This window comes from Pinus tabuliformis, chromosome 9 (genome assembly GCF_031772625.1).
Source record: "Pinus tabuliformis cultivar Carrire ecotype Pingquan chromosome 9, CPIR1, whole genome shotgun sequence".
NCBI lineage: Eukaryota > Viridiplantae > Streptophyta > Pinopsida > Pinales > Pinaceae > Pinus > Pinus tabuliformis.
The window spans coordinates 1496621732-1496643414 of NC_142307.1; the positions used below are offsets into that span (position 1 = coordinate 1496621732).

A 21683-nucleotide genomic window follows, 5' to 3' on the forward strand; every position below is an offset into this window, starting at 1 on the left:
AGAGAGCCGGTGATTAAATTTGAAGGGCTGGTCGTAATTTTAATTGGGAGGGTATATACGATTAGAGTGCAGAGAGCTGGTGATTAAATTTGAAGTGCTGGTCTAATTTTAATTAGAAGGGCATATATTCATGTTGATGCATTTTAAACGACAATAATATATTATTTATACATTTCATTTTCAATCAAATTTATTCCAACCATGGCTTTTAAACCATCTATCTTGAATTTTTATTATATTATAAATGTGTCCCAAAAACTTAAATGACCAAGTAAGTCTGGTTCTTCTCTATTGTAATCACTTTTGATTTTTTTTTGTTTTTTACGTTCTTTTAAAACATATTTGGTTTATAAGACCTTTTATAGCATAATCAGAGTTAAACCATGATTTTTTCCAAAAATATAAAAATAAAAAATTATATTAATAAATTGAAAAATACAAAAATCCTTTGATTAAATTTCATCACAAATATATCAACATCTTTAATATGTAAACATAAAATAAATATTTAAATTTAAAAACAAAAATTAGGTTTTTCATTGATGTAATGGTGAAATCTAGTGGTTGAGGTTGCATGTTTTTTGGATTTTTGGTGTCTCCCACTTGATCTGTGGCATCGGCTACATGCATTTAAACCAATTTTCTAGTGATTTGGGTTGGATTTGGCTCGCTAGAATAGAGCAAAGTCTCTTCCGAAAATGGTGCATTTTATTCCCTATTTATCCAGCATGTAAAACTAGAAAGAGGCCACATTCAAGATGTTGTTGTACACGATAAAAGAGCTTCATAGTTCCTCCATGGTTTCACTAGAAAATTAAAAAAAATGACATGGTGTGAGTGACTGAAGAGCACACCTGGTTGATCATACCTCTGACATGGAGGTGTTATTCTTGACGATAGTGCTGCGCAAATAACCAAAGCCTGGATAGGTAGTATGTGGAGTTCCATTGTGCCCAAGAGGCCCCTCAGAAGAGTTATATACAGGAATGAACTCCATGCGATCAGAGCGGTCACCTTGGTGCCTCCATACATAAACATTCACATCCCTCTTCCAATATTCTCTCCCACCCTCAACAATGTCTTGTAGTCCACAATGTTAGATTGTCACGAACCATGACGAGAGTGTTGTCCTTGGAAGAATCTTCACCTAATGTATCAAACTCCGCAATCAACTCATCAAATGTCTGTTTTAATAGATTACAGGCTCTGGTGAGTTCAAAATCTTATAGTAAAATACAGAGAAGTTATGAGCCAACACTAGCCTAATAGGATGTGTTGGAGTCAGCTCTGCTGCAGCAATATCGTAAGTAGACTTGTAAGCAATAAAAGTGTTCTCGGTAGCCTCCTTCCTTTCGACGCCTATCTTAAACTCCATAATGCATTGATGGTAATCACCCTTTAGTTAGAAATAATTAATTCCTACTTGTCTATGGTTGTAATTTTCTATTTGAGGAGTTTGTTCCTACATAATAGGAATAAGCTAGAATATAGTTTCTCCTAGTTTAGTGTGTGGTTGAGAGAATCTCTCAACCACACTACTGTACGTCTAAGATAGCATTCCTATCTTGAGACTATTGATTGTATAAATATGTGTGTAATTTCCTCATTCAAATTAATAGAATATATTATTGAGTGTCTGTAATTTTATCTTGGTATCAGAGCCTGTGAGGGCCTGGCCCCTCCTGGGCTTGGCCTCTCCTGGGCTGAGGGAAAATAAAAAAGTGTATTGCTTTATTTTTTTTTTTAAGTTTGTCCATCATCCGTGCGCATGGCATCTCTGTTGCGGGACCTGTGGAGGAGTTGCAGAGACTGAAATGGATCACCTGAAGAGGAGCAGTGTTTGGATCTGAGCAGAGGTAGATATGTTGTTCGCGGATCGTAGGATAGGCATAGGTCGTAGATCATGGTGAAAGCCAATTGCCCACAATCGGATTCATAAGAGTACTGCATGAGGTTCAACATGCATTAGATCATTCAAATCGTGCTGCAGGTCAATCCGATCTGTTGGTGCTTCGTGGTTTCTTTCTTCTCGGCCCGTCGCGAGTCCTTGGTTGACCGGCGCGAGTCAGAGATGTACAGCTGCGACACTTCGCGACTGTCAAATTAACTCAGCGCGCTGACTGTTTTAAAATTTTGTGGTTTTTTTTGGATCTGCGGAATAGCTATCCATCGTTCTCTGTGTGAGGGCGTTTTTGCAACCGACGTTTTGCAGCCGCGCCATTTCCCTGTGAGGATCCAGATTGGATTTGATTGGGTCAAAGGATCCATTCTATAGGAAGCATAAGGGAGATCCAATCGAGTGCGTTTCTTTGACAATTGAATCTAGTGCTGAGCCAGATTGACAGAAAGCGTGTTCGCTCTCCCTCCGGATGCTGGATTGATGAACAGAAGCAGCGTGGAGTGGTGAGCATCGAATTTTTGCAGCAGAGGAGCTGTGAAACGTTGCCATGGATCTGGTGACCTGCAACCAACCGTGGTGTTTCTGCCAGTCGAGAGAGAAAGATCCGATCAGGAGGCAGTGGGAGATTTGAAAGCATTAGCGATGGCAGATCGGGACCTGCCAAGTTTGATGGTTCTCGTGCTGGTACTCCTCCTCAGCTCGGTGGTGGCTTCCTACGCAAGCGCTAGCGATGCCAATCCTCTTTACAGGTCATGTGTAGAGAACTGCGAGAAAACTAGCTATGTCGAAAAAACTTGTTTCAAGTATTGCAAACTGCCTGTAAACGGTGCTTCTGTGGAAGGTGCCTGGTTTATGCAAGAACCTCTGTACTTGTGTTGGAAAGAATGGGACTATAAGAGAGACTGTCGCTACCACTGTATGGTCAAAAGAGATGCAGACAGGGAGAGTCTTGGACAGAAGCCTGTAAAATATCATGGAAAATGGCCTTTCAAGCGAGTTTTTGGCTTCTAGGAGCCAGTGTCATGGCAAGGCACGTATTCTGCTCTCAACTCTTGAAACTGATCGGGTTTATACTCATGCTTATCCTTTGCTAGTTCTGCATCCCTCTGGTGTGAAGAAAATGGGTGAGCTTCAGCTTGCAGTGCGGTTCACTTGCTCATCTCTGGTGAACATGATGCACATTTATACTACCCCTCTGTTGCCCAAGATGCATTACCTGCATCCCCTGTCTGTGGGTCAGCTGGAGAGCCTGCGGTATCAAGCGATGAACATAGTGGCAATGAGGCTAAGCAGGGCCGAGCCTCCGCTGCGGAAAGAGGTGGTGGAGTATATGATAGATGTGGATTCTCATATGTGGAGCATGCGCCGCAGCAAGGCGAATTTCTTCAAGAGGTTTCCAGCACATAGCATGTTGTAAGGAGTTTGAGCAATCAATTATGAGGTAGCTAGCGCAAATCAGTTGATGGGAAATCGCACCGCGATAGGGTTTCTGTTGCTGAGGAAAGAAACCTAGCAGTAGCTGCATTCTTCATTCAATGAAGAGAACAACTTTGTGGTAGATTTGAAGGAAAAAGCATTGTTGTTTGTGCATACTTGGGTAAATGTTTTTTTTGGTGAATTATTCTTTTTTGGAATTTAAATTGATATACATATTGAGATTAGCCACTTCAATATGAAGTTATTTTGTTAGAATTGGCTATTCTAACAAATGACAGGTTCGTGGAAGTTCGAAGAATTTATTTGACAAAGATGCCCAAGATGTGAACAATGAATAGATGAGGTAAAGCAGCAGCAACAACGGTTATGGTGGACAGCAAAATAGATGTTTGCTTGAGTTAGTGTGGTTTGTGGAATAGACTCCCTAGCATGTTATAAACAAGTCTAGTTGTTGTAATGGTCATTGTATGTACCCAGAAACTCCAAAATGTTGAAGTATGAAATGTAAGCTTGTAAAGGCATTTGAAAGTTCGTGGTGATCTTAAAACCACTTTGTAATGGTTTATGGTCAGCCTGAAACCATCTTTTGTCACTATAAAGTGATGGTTTGTGGTGAGCCAGAAACCACATACAGAGCCTTAGTGGCTACAGGACTTGCCCGGTGGTGGCACATTTAAGTTCCGGATTTGCCCGGTGGTGGTAGATCGGACTTGCCCGGTGGTGGCATATTGAAGTTGGCGGATTTGCCTGGTGGTGGTAGATCGGACTTGCCCGGTGGTGGCATATTGAAGTTGGTGAATTTGCCCGGTGGTGGTAGATCGGACTTGCCCAGTGGTGGCATATTGCCTGAGTGGCTAGCGTGTACACGGGAGCTTTGTGCTCGTAGGAGCAGGTGGACTGCAGTAACACCTGGATCACGGTCTTAGATATTGGTGTGTCTAAGCATAAGAGGGTTGGTGCACTTTTATATCTGACAGTTGCGTCGAAAGGCGCAATCAGCGCAACTGTTTGCGATTGTTATTTGGACATGAATATTTGGATTAGAAAGACACTGATCTCTCTTTGTTTTTGGAAGTTCTGCACATGCAATTCGCCCGATGGTGGTGGATTTGTAGGTACATATATGCAGTGATAATGGTCGACAGAATCATGTATGCACAAGGACTAGCGGTTGCAACAATTGGTACCCATACATTCCAGTGGATGGTTGCTCTTTATATGGATGTCGACATATTCTTTTTTATGTTTGACCACAACCAGACTTTGTGAATCACTATCATGACAAGTAGTCATTAAGGGGGGTAGTTAGAAATAATTAATTCCTACCTGTCTATGGTTGTAATTTTCTATTTGAGGTGTTTGTTCCTACATAATAGGAATAAGCTAGAATATAGTTTCTCCTAGTTTAGTGTGTGGTTGAGAGAATCTCTCAACCACACTACTGTACGTCTAAGATAGCATTCCTATCTTGAGACTATTGATTGTATAAATATGTGTGTAATTTCCTCATTCAAATTAATAGAAATATTATTGAGTGTGTGTAATTTTATGTCCTTCATATTAAGATAGAAGAACTTGGACTCTGCAGCGGTGGAAGAAGTGATGAGATGGGAGTCGAGGAGGCGGGGAATACCCTCGCAGATCTTGGAAAGCTCTACTTCCACCTTGTTCCAATACTCCCACCACATGCTCATCATTGCCCCTGATTTCTTCCTTCTACTCGATGGAGGAGATGATCCTCCAGGAGGCCATGCGGGCATGAATCACGTTCTTGTAGGCGATAGATAGAAAGTTGTGCTCCTCCACTGTGAGCTCCTCCACCTCCACGCCTTTGGTCACTTTCTCCACGAACTCCGCCATCTCCTCATAGTGCTCTGCCTACTCAACCATCTTCGCCATGTATACATTCTCCTCCGGCAATGACTCCAACATCGTCGTTGCCGCCATTTGTGCACAGATCTTAAAAACCTAACCTAACTTCGCTTCTGGATCTTCAAGAAATGGTTGTTTCAATGAAGAAACACACTAAAATGGCAGAACCAAGTACTTTGACTGGATTTTCTGTGAAATTAGCAGCACAACACAATGAAGGGCTGTACAGGGAAGCGAGGGTTTAGTAGGTTGCTGGAGAGTCATAGCTATTAATTACAAAATCGTATGACTTGGAAGTAATGGTTGGAACTGACAGTTGAAACGATGGCTCAATGACTTTAACCCTCCTAGAACTTTCGAAGTAATTGCTGCAACCAACCATTGAAACAATGGCTGCATACGATTTCAGAAAGGAAAGAAAGGCAAGTGCAAGCAGGGTCCAGCGTCCAGACATATCCGGCAACTTATCCGGCCTGTGGCAGCCCTTCAGGGGGCATTTCCTCATATATATATATATATATATATATATATATATATATATATATATATATTTTAAACCAGTAGAAATAAAAACTAGCATTTTTTTTACGGCTAATTTTAACCTCACCCTTCTAAGACGTGCTAGACCCCTCTAGAAGGGCTATGACGTGCTGAAATTTGAACACTACATAGAGCATATCGAATTAGTAAACATGTTTTTTTCCAAGCGGTCTAAACCATTGCATTTTGCACCTAAAAAAAATAAAAATTCAACTTGTTCAACAATGATTAAGAGTGTCATGCATACATCAGGATATTAGACATTGACTGACTTAGAAAGGTCTTAATGTGAGGAGAGAGCTAAAGGAATCAAGCCTCCAAACAAAGTCAGAGAAGGGTTGTCCGTGAACGTTGATGGATTGAGGAACTTCTCTCATTCCCTCATCACATCTCAGTTCGTTCCCTATATTGTTCAATTGCCAAGTAGATATTTGCAATATTACTAATGAATCATTATTACCCGTAAGACATCATGCATGATGTTCGTCTTCATATTATAGTTACCGAGAATTTTTCAGGGATATTTTGGATAGCGGTAAACGATTTTGGGGATATTTTGATTAAAAAAAAGTTGATATTCTTTTTTTTTTTAATTGCCATATAAAACACGGGTGGGACTGTAGCAAATTGATTGCAAACATCAAAATTTCAGAGGCCAGAATTGGTGATGGGACTTGCTTTCATATTTCTTGTATCCCCCTACACTACGGGCATATGGGTGACACCTCCAAGAACACGAAATTGTTATAGAGTGGTTTCCATATTCACATAGTTATAGTTTTTGTTTTCCATAATCATGCATTTTTTTAATCGGTTTTTATCTTCGACCTTCTATTTTATAGTGTAAAAATTATCAGTTTTGAGCCATGAACCTCTTATTTTATAGGTAGAAACTATGAGTTCTTAGGTATAGATGATTTATGGAAGATTGTTTTGAATAGATTTGAAGAATTTCCAAATTAAAGACCTTATGAGGCCATGACATAAGTTTAAGAGGATCAACTTATATTCAACATGAAGAAGTAGTAGGGTTGTTTCTGATTCAACAAGGTTTGAATGATAACATTATTCCCAATATTGCAAAAGAAACCACGTCTAAAGAAGCTTGATATATTCTAGAGATGACATGCAATGAAATGAGGAGTAACATTGATCACTATCAATCCAAGCCATAGAGAATTGTAGTTGTTAATGAAATGTCCATTATAGTAGGAGAAACATAATATTTTGATAATGTAGAAGTAAAAGGAGATGATGTGGAAGACACCAAGGTAGAAGAAGATATACAATACATGTACACTTCATTTTTCATAAGTAATAAGCTTGATGAAAAAAATGCAATTCTCTACAAGATGGAGAGTATGAACATGGTGAAAAAATTGAAACCATGATTATGTAGATATGCTTGTTGATGATGAAATTGAAACAACCTTTTCAACAATAGTCATAGGTGAGAAGAACCTAATAATTATAGTTCCATATGATTATGAGGCTCAAATAATGACTTGCAAAGCCCAAGCATGATGAAGATGAATGTTGGTATATAAGGACTACCATAGCTACATGACGAGATGGCAGAGAAAAAATGAAAGCAAACATGAGAGTTGTTGAAGACTTTATGATAGTGGAAAATGAAATGAAATAAATCAATGATATTATTGTCGATTTTACAAAGGTTCACAAAAAAAATTAATTAGAAATTGTTAAAGTACAATGTAGAAGAAGAATTAGACAAAGAAGATAATGGCATATTGAAGAAGAAGAATAAAGTAAAGATTAAGATAAAAAACAAGAAAATTTATGCAGAATGTAAACTTGGGAGAAGAAAATTAAAACACTTGTACCACATCTGCAGAATGCGCAATAATTTTTGCCTTAATACCCAAGTCTCCACCCAAACAGTCTACTAATACCATAAGAGAATAAATTATCAGACCCAACATTCCTTGAGCATATTTCGATGGAGCATCTGATGCTCAGAATAGGTGTGGGGTAGGTTTGGTTATTCACATAAATGAACACAAACACTTCAAAGCTTCGGTGAGCCTTAGACAGTGAACAAATAATTTTGCAGAACTGAAATCATTGAAAATCTTAATGTGCTGGCTTTGAGAAATGGGGATTCTTACTATTCAAATATTTGTTGACTCTTTTGATGTTGTTAGTTGGTTTAGTGAACTAAAGAGATGTTAAAACTAAATTTTGATTCTACTCATAGAATAAATTGTACATTTCAAATTAGGTTTTGATTCTATATTTGTTTTCCACATATACAGAGAGTGGAACATAGAAGCAAACCTCCTTTCTAGGGAGAGTCTACAACAGATTGTGGATGCATGGAGCATAATAGAAGAAGAAGAGGGAAGGGTCAGTGTGTCAGGTCAACAACCTTACATCAGATGATCTTTCTTTTTGGTTAAGTTTTGTCCGATATATGCTTATACTTTTCCCTTTATCTGTTGGTTCTTCGTATTAGTCTTTGACATACTTATGCTTTTATAATGATCGCAATGGAACAGTTTGTAGTTTTTGTTGATTAATGTATACACTGTTTCTATAAATTTGGTAACTTTGATGTATGGTTCATTTTCTCCTCAATGGGGAGGCCCAACTATGATATTTTGTTTTATCTTGATAAACTGACCATGATTAGCATATTTTTTCTTTTTGCTTGTTCTCAGTTCTATTAACTGTTATTATTCTTTGTAAGTGGGATCTCATTTTCAAGAATTCTTTTGGCATCTACTACTGTAACGTTTCATTTTCTTAATAAAAAGTTAGATTTTTTCCTTAGAGAAAAAAGGATGAGGACAACCTACACCAGTATGTAGAAGTAAAACAAGTTTTCGAATTGATCTCAAGCATTGTAAGTCTAACTAAAACTTATTCCACCAGAAAGTAGTGGTAATTAAAGGGGAGTGTTAGGGGAGTGTTAGAACGTCTTAAATACTTCAACTTCCTCCCATTGAGCCAATAGTGTGTGAGAGATTCCACAGATTATAGGTTTTATAAGTTTAGAAATAGTTAGTGAAACATGTATAAACTAATATTAACATATTTAATTGAATCCATTGGAATTACAAATAAATAACTTTATTTGTGTATTGTATTATTGTGTGGTTTTCTCTCTGTCCAACAACATCAATTATGTAAACTATGACTCTAGCTCAAGGTGACAATGGCTCACAAAAAAAAAACCATAGCTCACTCAAAACCTTTCGATCCATAACCTCTTCACTATATGGTTATGATTGTGTGTCCTCTAACCTAACTCGGGTTCGATATGAATTTGATTTAAAAAGGAGAAAACTACAAAGTAATTCATACAATATTATACAATGGAGATGTTATACAATAAGGTTACATGAGTTTAATTTATACTCAATTGATTGAGAACAAAATTATCGATAACCAAATAAATTTGTGAGAAAATCCAGAAATAAAATCTTAGTAGGATTTTAAAATATTAATCTTCTTAGGGGTGGTAGGAACTGGAGGGATTTTGATCAATCTTGAGGAAATAATCGAAGCAAAGTTTTCATGGGGTCTAGAAAGAAGATCGGATAACCAAGAAGATATGTATGGTCTGCTGCAAGGTCTATATATTTCTAAGGGCAAAGGAGTGGAAGATCTAATTATCTTAAGGGTCTCTCTAATAACAATCCAACATATGAATTCTGAAAAGATCCCAAAAGATAGCTCCCTTGTGAAAATTCTCCATAGAATCATAAGTTTGATGACATTATCCCACTATTGGGACTCTTACAATACCCTTAGATCCAATAATTGAGAAGGAAATATGATGGCAAACTTGAACTGCACTATCAAAAAAATTGAGCTAAGTATCAATGAGCAAAGATCCAGTTGTTTGATTCCCTAATGAATCTAATGAAATCATAAGATAGGATTACATGTCACTCAGTTCTTGGAATTGGGAAATGGAAAATTACAATCCCATTAAGTCTCTCAACCTTATTAATTCCTCTCCCCAATTTACATCTGCATTGAATAAGGATGGCATATATCTCCTTCAAGCATGTGGAAGGATAATCATTGGTATTATTTCTCCTCAATACATGTCCATTTATATCTTCCCTCGTCATGTATGTCCATTTTCCCCTGGCTCGCATGCTCAAAACATCAAAATTGATCTTCTCGAGCATTAGAAACACCCCTCATCTAGTGTAATGATAAATAATATTCATATAGGCATATGGAAATTTATTTTTGTGATGATGGAATTCGTGTGGATAGGAAGGGATGGTAGTGTTAAATTAGCAAGGGACCAGTCATGTCATAAAGTGGGATAAATGAATTAAGACTTATCTTTTCAATTTAGGTAGGTAAACTTCAAGGTGAAACACAATATGTGTGAACTAGTTCCTAAAATTTTTCTATTCAAAACTACTCATAAAACATGTACAGGTAGATCCTAGAGTTGATTCAACTTGCACAAATTTTCAGCTTCTTAAATTTAATTCTGATTTGTTTTCATAAAGTTTACAGATTCAACAAGATTCATCACACTTCCTCACCAAATACTTTATTTGAATTAATCATTGGTCAAAATCAACTAAGACTGTACTGAAAATGAATTTAAATAGAATTAATGTTATGGGTTGTGTAAGAAAAAGTCCATTCAAAGAAAATAACAATTCCTTTATGCAAAGTAAATCACTCTCCTAACTATTATTTTTAAGCATGATAAAAATATAATTATACTACTGATTCAAATTATTAGTACTTTAGATAGAAACTAAATAAATCTACCTCACAAAATTATTTCAGGAAAATAAATTATTCATTTACAGAAATTCTATAGAATCCTGTATGATTATAGGATCACTACAGGAAATCCAGTAATTGTTGCAAGAATTCTTGTGTGATTATAAGATCACTACATGAAGTTCTTACACATAATTATGGTAATTCCTATATAATTGCAAGATCATTACAAGAAATTCTAACACACAATTACGGGGATTCCTGTATAATTACAGAACCACTATAGGCACTACTAGCACATAGTTATAGGAATTCCTGTATATTTATAGGAAAAGCAAAGCATATTCATTTCTTATATACATCATGGAAAAATATCAAAACAACCATATAAAAACTTAAGAAATCATAAAATAAACATAAGTAGCATGTACCAGGGGGGCCTCCTAGTCTATTTTACTATTAAAGCTACGAAAAGTTACTGCAAAAATATATCACTCACATAAATCCTCCATGTATTACTGAAAACAAAAGTTCGATACAACAAATTATATATGCTTTTTTTTTAAAGTCTCTTTCTCTCCAACCCACTTATGTATCATCTATCTACTTTTATACAAGATATTACTACTTAACCGAGCTACCCAAAATCAGGGTCAATTCAATGTTTTTATGCTAAAAAAAGACATAATACATCTACTTCAATCTTACAATATATATTCTGGTTCTAAGTTGGAGAAGATTATGGCCGTCCCACTATATTTTTCTCAATCTCATTGATTTGATACACCTTGCCTTCACTTATGGATCAACCTTCTAGTATAAGAATCCTCCTTACTGATGTGGAACATATTTGGTGGCTTAATTCCTGTATTGACAAGTTTTGTACCTTTCAACCTTATTACTAATGAAAATAACTTTTTTTAAAACATTTAACAATTAAAAAGACAATAATAATTTTACAAATGATTTTTTATCTTAAACTTCATCCTTTAAACGCCAAAAAAGGTAAAATGGTGTAGGATAGAGTTTCAGATGAAGGTATTACATAAAAAATGGGGTGTTCATAGATATTGAAATTTAAGCCCAACATTTTCCCCCAAACTTATCTTTTTGCATGACCCTATGCAATCAAAAGTGGAGACCTTTCTTCCAATACCTTGATCATTAGCCAAAATTAATTCTTCTCTTGCCTATCTGTCAAAATTTGACCTCACGACTGTCTCAAACTGCTCTAGTTGCTTGAATAAGAAGATTAAGACTGGTATTAGAGGGTTCTTCTTTATCAACTTTGTCTTTCAGTTTTTCTTTTAATCCCTTGATCCTTACCATCAACCTTTTGTTTATTTGAATACTGTGGAGATTTTCCTGATACATATCTATGTATTTCCTTTTGAGGGCTTTGCATTTTTCTTTGTTTCTATAAGCCCTGTCCTTCAACATTTCATTCTATGATTTTATCATTTCATTAACCATCTCCTCATGTAAATTTTGTTTCAAATTTTTAATAATCTTATTATTTTTCTTCAATTTATGCAACAAAATGTTTATCTGATTTTTAGGGCTTCTTTGTTCTTGAAATTGCTCAGATGAATTTCCTTCATATCCCTCATGTTCCTATTGTGGTGATTGACTTTGCAGTGAGTATTCTTCTTGTCCCTGTTGAGGTGATTGACTCGATTTTGTATACGGATCCTCAGTATAATCTCCTACACTATCTATTTCTTATTACTTTTCAAGTTTTTGATTTTTTTCAGCCAACACCTCCATGACAGTTTCCTCATATAAAATCTAGGCTTTATTTTTAGGTTTCTTAGAAAGTCCCTGTGATTTGACAAGGGTGTATTCTTCTCCATATGTTTCTTTTAACAACTGCATCTGTCCTCTAGTAAGACTGCTACCAAATGTTGGCACTTGACTAGAACCAACTCTTGCTTTCTTACTAGTGGAGGAGGAACAAATAACCTCTAGGGATAATGGAGATTCTTGTTCCTTTTTCTTTTCCTATAATCCCCATTCTCCTGATTTCTCTTGTATATCGTGTTCTCCTTCTCTATGTTCTTTGATTTTCTTTTGTTGCCGAGGTTCTGAATTTTCATGTAATTGAGGAATCGAGTTTTATAGTTCCTCCGGAATATTTGCTTAAATTTGTCTCTCATCATGGTCTAGATTGATTTCATTAGGGTTTTCAGGAGGCCCTGCCTCTTCAACTCCAAATTGATTCCTTTGTAAAAATTCGGTTCATTTTTAATTTAATAGAACCAATTTGTAAGGCATGAGAAATTTAACTAAACCATGATGATACAAAAAACTTTCTTTATTTTCTTAGCATTTTTTAACATCGAATGACATTTTCAACATATTTTTATGCAAGAAAAATGGAAAATCTATCCTCTTAGCATTTTTTTTTATATCATCCAACAAGCGTATATGTGATCCAGGTGGATGTTGGTGGCCACCCACCTATCCCACTTGGTGATCCAGGATACTTTCGCTCATACATGTATGACAAGAATCACATGTAGAAAAATTTCAGCTTAACACAAAATTATAAGGTGCACACAAGAAAAGAAGAAACACATAAAAAGCATGAAGGAAGATTTTAGTGTCAGTCTTTGCAGCCTTCCTCTAGTGATAAAACATGCTCTTGCAAGGTGATTTTAAGGTGTCAAGGTCAAATTTTGTCATTTCAGTGAGTCTTCAAGCAAAATTTGGTCACTAGGTATTAGGTCTAGGGTTTACTTTTACTCCTTTCAAAGTTGTCAAAATGTCGGTCCATGTCACCATTCAGCTGAGTGTACCATCATTCAGAGGGTTTTCATCATCATGTCAAGTTCCACTGGGTCATTTTACACCTTGTTCATGCTTCAGTTGCACCTAGGTAAGGTTCATTTCCCTCTCCTAAGGTTTTGAAGGTAATTTCTCTTGGATGGTCAAATCATCAGAAAAACTTGTATCCTGATGTTCATACACCTTCCCCTATCCTTAATGTACCTTATTAAACACTTCTCATCACTGAGATCCCCCAAATTACACATTTTTCCACAAACCCTAGTTTCTTGCTACAACTTGGCAATTTTCTAGGTTGGGCCTGTGTTTAGCCCTTTTGGACCCCTTCCCCTCATTCAATCTTTGAAATTCCACTTTCCCCTGCTTCCTAACATCCCTCCCTACTTCCCAAAATTTTCTCAAGAATTTAAAATCCCCTTATCCCCTTCATTTCGTTTCATTTCGACAAATCCCCTGTTCCACACATTGGGATACGTTTTACTCCAATGATGTTTCTGAGCAATAAAAGATGAATTTGGGAAAACTGAGAGCGGTTGTTTTCCACAATAGGCCAAGGAAGAAAAACCTTCTTCACTTTTTACACAGGTATCATGGTTTTAGAGAAATGTCAAAAATACAGTTGCCTCGGGATAATTGATGCACCTCTGAAGTGACCTTGAGAAAATCAAGTTTTCTTCTAGCTTGGTTCACCAAATGACCAGCTTGATGAGACAAAAGATAAATCGACACAAATATCTTTCCAATGAGCTATCATGAGCTCAATTTGGAGTTGAGGAAGACCTTCAAACGTTGACTGCAACAACACTCTGCCTTTCGGTAGCCTCATTTGGCACATTTTGACCAGTCTTGGGAGATTTGATTTTTGACATGGCAAATGAACTTGAAATTCAAAAATTCCAGTTGGGTTGGAAAGTAGACTCAAAGAAATTTCCAAAGAGCTATCCCGTACCCAATTTGGACACCAGGAAGGCCTCCAAAGGTCTCCTGCAAAAAGCACTACGCACTGGGTGGTGGCGCGGCGCATTGGGCAACTACGTAGTGCACATAACTGGCGCGACGCATTGGGCTGCAATTTCCAGTGCAAATTTACACTGGTGCGGCGCATAGAGAAGGCGCAACACATTGGGTTTGAGGCGCGGCGCGTAGAGCTGCCAAGCCCAAAATCTTCACCAATTCATTCCAAATTTCCCAATATGCTTCGATCATCATTTTTGCAAGTAGGTAGAGCCTCCATCATTGCTTTTTATCCAAGTTTGGTGCTTGTTTCATGGTGGTTGATGAATGGTGATTCTTTAAAGAAAACAAACCCTATCTCTTCAAAATTTTCAAAGGAGATTGCTGCTAGGGTTTTGATTGACTGTTTTGCTACCAAGTCCATCCTTTAAATTCCTCCATCAGTCCCTTACTCCTTTTTTCCATTGATTTCCTTATTCCTTAAGCTTTCCTACCCCCTAAAATCACTAATCCCATATCCCCATTCCCATTTCCCAAAATCCCACATGAAAATTCCCAAACCCTAGTCCTATACTAAAAACTCCCAAACTATTCTCTAATTCCCTATTCCCTTAACTAAACCCTACCCCAACAATCCCTAAATCCCTCACTGTTTTCTCCCTCCACAATCCCTTATCTCACTTTTCCCTTGGTGGAAAAAGTCAAGAAACATCACAATCACTTACTTCTCATCAAGGCAGCTCCAAGATAGTTCATCCACTAGCAGAGATGGCATCTAATCCTTCATATGACCATGATGAAGAGACATACACTGGAGCAAAGAAATAAGTAGCTTGAAGATCAGCAAGCAATCATGGAGTTACAAAACATACGGGAAAATCGCCAAGCTTCCCAAAGGAGGAGGGTGGAGTTCACTTCACTTGAACGAGAGATCAATGCCGATCGGGAGTCATGGCTTGAAAGAGCCAACATCCACTTAGAGAGATTGTTTGAGAAGGCTAACAAGGAGAAAAACTTGTTGAGACACATGGCTATTCATTACATGGCAAGGAACAAAGTTTGCAAGGTGAGAATCAAGAATTTGAAAGCAAAATTGAAGAAGGCATCAAAGAGGCAAAAGGAGCATGATCGACTTTAGATATTGGCTGAGGCTTCCTTGGCCCAACATAGCTCTTGATATAGAATACTCAGCCCAAATTTCAAAAAAATTGGAGCAATTTTTGCATTTTGGAAATTTTTGGCACAAAAAACAGGTTTTTCTGCCCTATGCGCGCGCCACGTGGTGCTCACTTTTGCTATGAGCCTCTAAATCACAAAAACTCAGCAGTTTTGGATTTGGCATGAAAAATTATGCTTTCCTACCTATGGCCAAGAAATTTGGGCAGGTTTTGAGCCCTCAAAAAGGTAAAAAACACTCAAAAAATGGCCTTTCTGCCCCTATTTTGACACACAGGAAGTAGTGTTGGGAGAACTGAGTTTTGGAGGGGCAAATAGAGGCCAAATTGAAAAATTTCATTTGGGTTAGAAAGTAGATAGAGAGACCTTTCCAGAAAGTACACCTGGAGCTCATTTTGACATCGGGAAGGCCTCTAAAAGTGGGTCCAAACAGGCGCTACGCATAGAGAATCAAGCGTGGTGCATAGAGGAAAAATTGCGAGTTTGACCAAGTTTTGCTCTGTTTTTCACTCAGCTTCGCCTAGTTTTACTTTTTCACTTTCCTAATGGCAAATGTATGATGTAATTTGATGAACATTGATGGATTATTATTTAAATATGTTAGATTTTCACTTGTAGAGGTAGATTCATCAGTTTAGAGGTTGTTTGAAACTGAATGAATCAGTTCCCTTGTTTCTAGAGGCATGTTGTTATGTTGCCTAGTTTCTAGTTCTCAGTTTAGAATCAGTTGGATCAGCTCCTAAACATGTGAGCTTGACCCCTAGAGGCAAGGATGAGCTATGTTTGTCTATATTATGTTATTTTTCAGTCATTAGCATGATTGGACTCTTGAGAAAGTAAGGAGCTTCATTGTACATTCATATCAGCATTTTGGCTAAGGAATTGAGACCAGGATTTGCAGCACTCTTTGGGATTCATGTGGCAACTTGTCTTGGTACAGTGCTTCTCTCTATAATTGCGAATTTGTTTATGTGATTGCATGCCATTATATATCTTATTTTCTTCTAAACTAAACAAACAAGAGTGTAAGTAGAATACATTGAAAGTGCAGTGCTCTACTTGAAGTTTGCTTTAGTTATTTGATGTTTTCAGCTGTTTGGGGAGGATTCATGATTGCTCTTGCCCTCTTCAACACCTCACCTGTCTATTCTTTCCATCCCACTCAAATTTAAGTTCCAAAATGGTTACCTACCTTGCCCCATTGAGATCTCTACAGAACTGAGCCTCAATCCCCGCAACTCAAAATGTGCCTTTCCCTCTGAGCCAACAAAACTCTTTTTATTCAACCAAACTTTCTTGCACTCATACCTAGCCTAAGATCAGTGTTCCTATCAGTCATCTCAAGCCCTCATCGATCATAATTTGCTGAGATTGACTCGGAGAGAGCCCTCTCCTGACCTAGTAGGGCCAGCTACCACGCTGAGCGTGGTTTGATGTTGGCCCTGGATCCTAATTTTTTAGCTTGAGGTAAATCTAGGCACTAACATAGTGGCGACCATACTGGGTGTTAGCCTCCTGTTGCAACAGGTTTCATATTTCATGATTGACAGTGGAAGTACCAAAAATGATCATCTTTTCCATGCTACAAAAGTTCCATTTTTGAATGATGCCTCAGTTAAGGGAAAGCCAAACAGCCTAAGCTTGGTTTCCCTAGGTTTAAATTTTTGCTTTAGAATATAGAGAATAAATCTGTCTAGACAGTTTAAGCTTGGCAGATGTGCAGATAGGTAGAGAATCTTGGGGACTCAACAGTTTAAGCTGAGCCCCTGGCAGATATAAGGGTAGTTTTTAGATAGGAAGCCAGTTCAAAAGAAAGAGAGATCAGGGTTTGCAAGCCTAAATGCACCCTTCCTGAAGTAACAAAAAATGCTAGGCAGTGTAAAAGGGTAGGTAGCTTGGGGTTGCAGAAATAAGGTTATCTTCAGATCTGCCCTTACAAAGCAGACTCATCATATCAGTGGCAAAGGTAGCAAAGTAGTGGTCCAATGGCAGAAATTGAGAAGCATGTCTAACTCCCCTCATTCCTTTCAAAAGTTTTCTTACTAATATCCCCTTGAAGGCTTTAGGATCTGCCTAAACAATCCTTCTTACATTTCTCCCTTAAGCAAGTCATGACAAGTTGTGACCTTCTTCTTTGAAAGAAGCCACATTTCTTGTGTAAAATCATGTCTCACTTTCATCTGCTTCTAAATCTGAGTTTACTCCTTAAACTTAGTTCTCTGTTCCTCTTTCACATCCCCACTTCATATTGACTTCTAACCTTATTATTTAATTCCCTAAGTGTTCCCCTTCCCCTACTATTATAACATTTGATGCAAATTCCCAAAAAGATATATTGAATATCCCCCCTTTTAGCACTATAGCTAAGTATTATGGTCAAGGGAGATATTAGCCCATCTGGGGCTATAGTCAACCCTTCTGCGTTCTTTCCCCAGGATTAGTCTAACCTCTGGTTAGGACTAAGAACCCTTGCCATTTACCCCTCGCAGTTAAACCCCATTCTGAAATGTTCAAATGTGTTTGTTAAACATCTTGGCGTATTAACCCTCATAAATTCGAACCCCAAAAAACCCACTTTCCCAAAGTTTTTAACCTCCCGCCGGCATATAAACACATAAACCCTTTATTAATGTTAAACCCCCCCGCTACGCGTTTTAATTAAATTAAATGATGGGCGGGTCCCCGCCCTAACCCTCCGCCACATCAAAAATCCCGCCAGCCGTTAGATCTGGCTCGACCCAGATCTACGGTGGGCGGGCTTTCCTATACACAAAGTGCCAGAGCTTTAGCGTCCGGGAGTTCGGTGGTTTTGCCGCCGTACTCCCGCCACGCGTCAGGCTTTGGAGTGTGGCGGAGCCCCTCCTCCCAAAACCACTTGTGTTTATAAGCGGTGCGCCCAGAAACCGCTTACCGCCCTCTCCTGCGTGACGTCAGCGCCACATCTTATCTGCTGACGTTACCTTCTGTGCTCCGTTGCCCTGACACGTTGCCGCCACCTCACCCTCTTGTACCTGCGCCCTGCCTCCGTGGCATTGCCACGTCACCCATCCGTACATGATGACGTCGTCCGCTGACGTCATCCCGCCACGTTATCCATCCGTACACCGGGACCCACCGATGACGTCATGCTGACGTCATCCGGAAAAAGCGCATCATCCCCAAAGAGCGCCAAATCGCCCAAATGTCATATTTTTGCATAAAAAGAGCGCGCTAACGACCGTTACCTTTCATTTTATCGCCTCATTTGAACGCTCGGCTCCCCTGTTTCATTCACCTGCTCACTCTCAAAGCTTCAAAGTGACTAAGCCAGCTGCTGCGATCTCCAATTTGGATTTATAGTCTACCGGCACACCAGTTCGTCCTCTTTGGCGGTATTTTAAACCAAGTATTCGCCACATCCTCCTCTTTTCACACCTGTTCTTCATGTTTATCCACTGTACATGACTGTAAACTTGTATAATACCCAATTGTTGTCCTTGCTGCGCCTGAAACTCCATTAAACCCACTGCAAACCCTTTTTCACCAGAAACATCTCAGAAACCTGGTGCCCATCTGCAATTTTACTGGCAAAATCTTGTTTAAACTCGGCCCCTAGCAAGAAATCCCGCGGCGGTCCCACATTGCCCCGCTCTACCCTATTTTCGCTGTTCATAGCCTCCACTGAAACCATAATTACCCATTGCTCCTCTGCATTGTTCTTCATAGCTTCTAATCTCAGAGAAGTTCGCTGAAAAATGGAAATCGACACAAAGACTCTGCAAAGTAGGTCCCGTACAACGTAAGCTTCTGAACTATCTAGCCACTATTGCATTTGAGTGTAGTTTGCCTACTCCTGTTGGTTACTGCATAGCGAATCTGTTCGCCAGTTGTGTTGTGAGCCCTTTTTTAGCTTAAACCTTCAAAGAATTGCATAATGGCTGCCCCATCTACTCTGGACGTCACTCCCGTAAACCCACCAAGTAAAGAATTGGAGTCCATGCCCTTGGTCGATACAGATTATCTCATCCAAGACTTTGTTGGCAAAAGAAATCATCTACGCACCTACTGCCAACTGAGGAACAACTTCTTGAATAAATCCGACAAGTATCGAATATGGGAGTCCAATCTGCCTCATTATTTTCTCCCTTCTGTGAATGTTTTTCCCGAGATTATTCATCTCTGTGCTGCAAATTATGAACCAAGCCAAAGGGCCGTTAAGTCTTCATCTGGAAGCATACTTTTCTACACTACTCCTGACTCCATCAACCAGATGCTGAACTTCGGAACAAATCACACTTTATTGCCCTTCTCCATAAATACTTTACTCCAAGAGACCTCTTGGTTACTTGCTACCAAGATGGAAATGATCACAGAGACATTCATGAAGCCAGATTTCCAGCCAAAGGAAACACCTCCATATCCTTATGACCATTTTAATGAGGTGGGCAAGTTACTGATAGATATGATATCATATGTGCTGGGTTTCACATCAATAGAACTTGTAGATGAGACAGTCATGATTATATTGTCTTCTTTCAGCCCGAGACAGCCTCCTGCTGTCAAGTACAATTATGCCAGGTTCATATCAGATAGAATCCATGACCAGCTCACTAGACTAGATAGGCAGGGAATCTTCAAATATTCCTCCTACATCTATCATCTACTCATGTTCTATCAGTCTAAAGTCTTTCAATGCCCCATCAAGAAGTTGGATGCTAGGGGAGAGAAGAGGTCTGTCGTCTTTTGGTCAGCAATTTTCCACCAAGTTCAAAACTCCCCTTATTCATACTGTGAGTTCATTGACCAGTTTGTCTATCCTGTGTCTTGCCTCTTGATGAAAGTTCCTCCTCCCAGAATAACCTATGAAATGCAAAAGATCTTGCAGCTGTCTAAGAATTTCAAATTAGGTGATTGGTACCTATATGAAAACCATAGTGTCATCAGAATGTATGGCTATGAGCTGTGTCCTTACAAGCTTCCAAGGTATGTGCCAATGAGGCTGTTTGCATTAGAATACTACAGGCAGCTTATTAATTCAGATTTGACTCACTTTCACAGCACTGAGAAAAGGGCGCAACTAAAATTCAGAGACCGCCTAGGCCCCTTCATCATGAATAAAAAGGATGGTTGGCAAGACGCTGACCTGGTACTCAGTGACCATTTCAAGTTGAAGAAGAGTTTCTGGTGGGCCCCTTATGACCTGCTTGGTTTTATTAATGCCAGAAGAGTCAAATATAGGCTAACACCCTATGACCACTCCAAAAAGCCAGAAATTGAAAAATATGCCAATCAAGATTCATGGGCACATGGAACTTTAATTGAAGAATTAACTCAAGAGGAAATTTTGGAACAAACTGCTAAAGACCTTGAAAAAACTCTTGACATAGATTCTGATGACCAGGTAAATTTCAAGCTGCCCTACCAAATTGAAGAGGGCATATCTACAGCTACAGCTTTAAAAGCTGCCCAAGGGCCATCTACTTCAGCAACAGGTACAACCAAAGGGAAGGAACCGACCGAGACAGAGCAAACGATCAGGGAGCAGCCGATTACCTCAATAGGGGAGACTCAAGTGCAAGCCCCCCCACAGCAAACAGAAACACTGCAGGTGCCACCTTTGCAAACTCCTCTAAATGAAGAAAGAGGCAGAAAGCGAGACCGGCAAGACTCTACACCTGCTAGTGGGTCTACACAGCAGCCTGAATTAAAGAGGCAAAGGGTTGGCTCCCCAGTTGAGGAGGACATCAATGAAGAAGTTCTAGAGAGCCCAAGAAGGGAAGAAAGCCTGCATACACCAACAACCTCTTTTCAGCAAGAGAAGCAGACACGGCAAGAGCAAGATATACAGCGCGGTATGGAGGTATCTTCCTCCACAAAAAGGAGCAAGAAGCCAGTCCGCACCAAGACCAGCTTTAAAGAGATCAAAGCTCAAAATGAGCTACTAAGGGTGCAACTTTATGAACAATTCCTAAAAGCAACACCTGCCAAACAGGAAATATTAATGGCAGCATATGATATAAAACAAGAAAAGATATTTTTGACCCACTTCAAACCCAAGATTCAGCAGCCGCAGTCAGCTGCCGATTTTGTTAAGACAAGGCTAGAGGTCCTATCCAAAAATATTCACCCTATGGACCAAATAGAGCTACACAAGCAGACAGATGAAATGCTCTATGCCACCCTTGCAGAAAAGGCCACATTGGCCCATGAGTTAGGAGAATCTTTGAAGAATACCAACACTCAGCTAGATTTTGAAAGATTGTCCTCCACAGCTAAGGATAATAGAATCAAAACATTGGAGGAGATCATTGTG

At 38.8% G+C, this 21683-nt stretch overlaps 1 pseudogene; it reads right to left on the reverse strand.

Moving 5' to 3' along the window:
• Nucleotides 1-1070: 1070 nt before the first annotated feature.
• On the reverse strand, nucleotides 1071-5284 carry LOC149154277 (14-3-3-like protein GF14-C pseudogene; annotated as a pseudogene).
• Between the last annotated feature and the right edge of the window lie 16399 nt (nucleotides 5285-21683).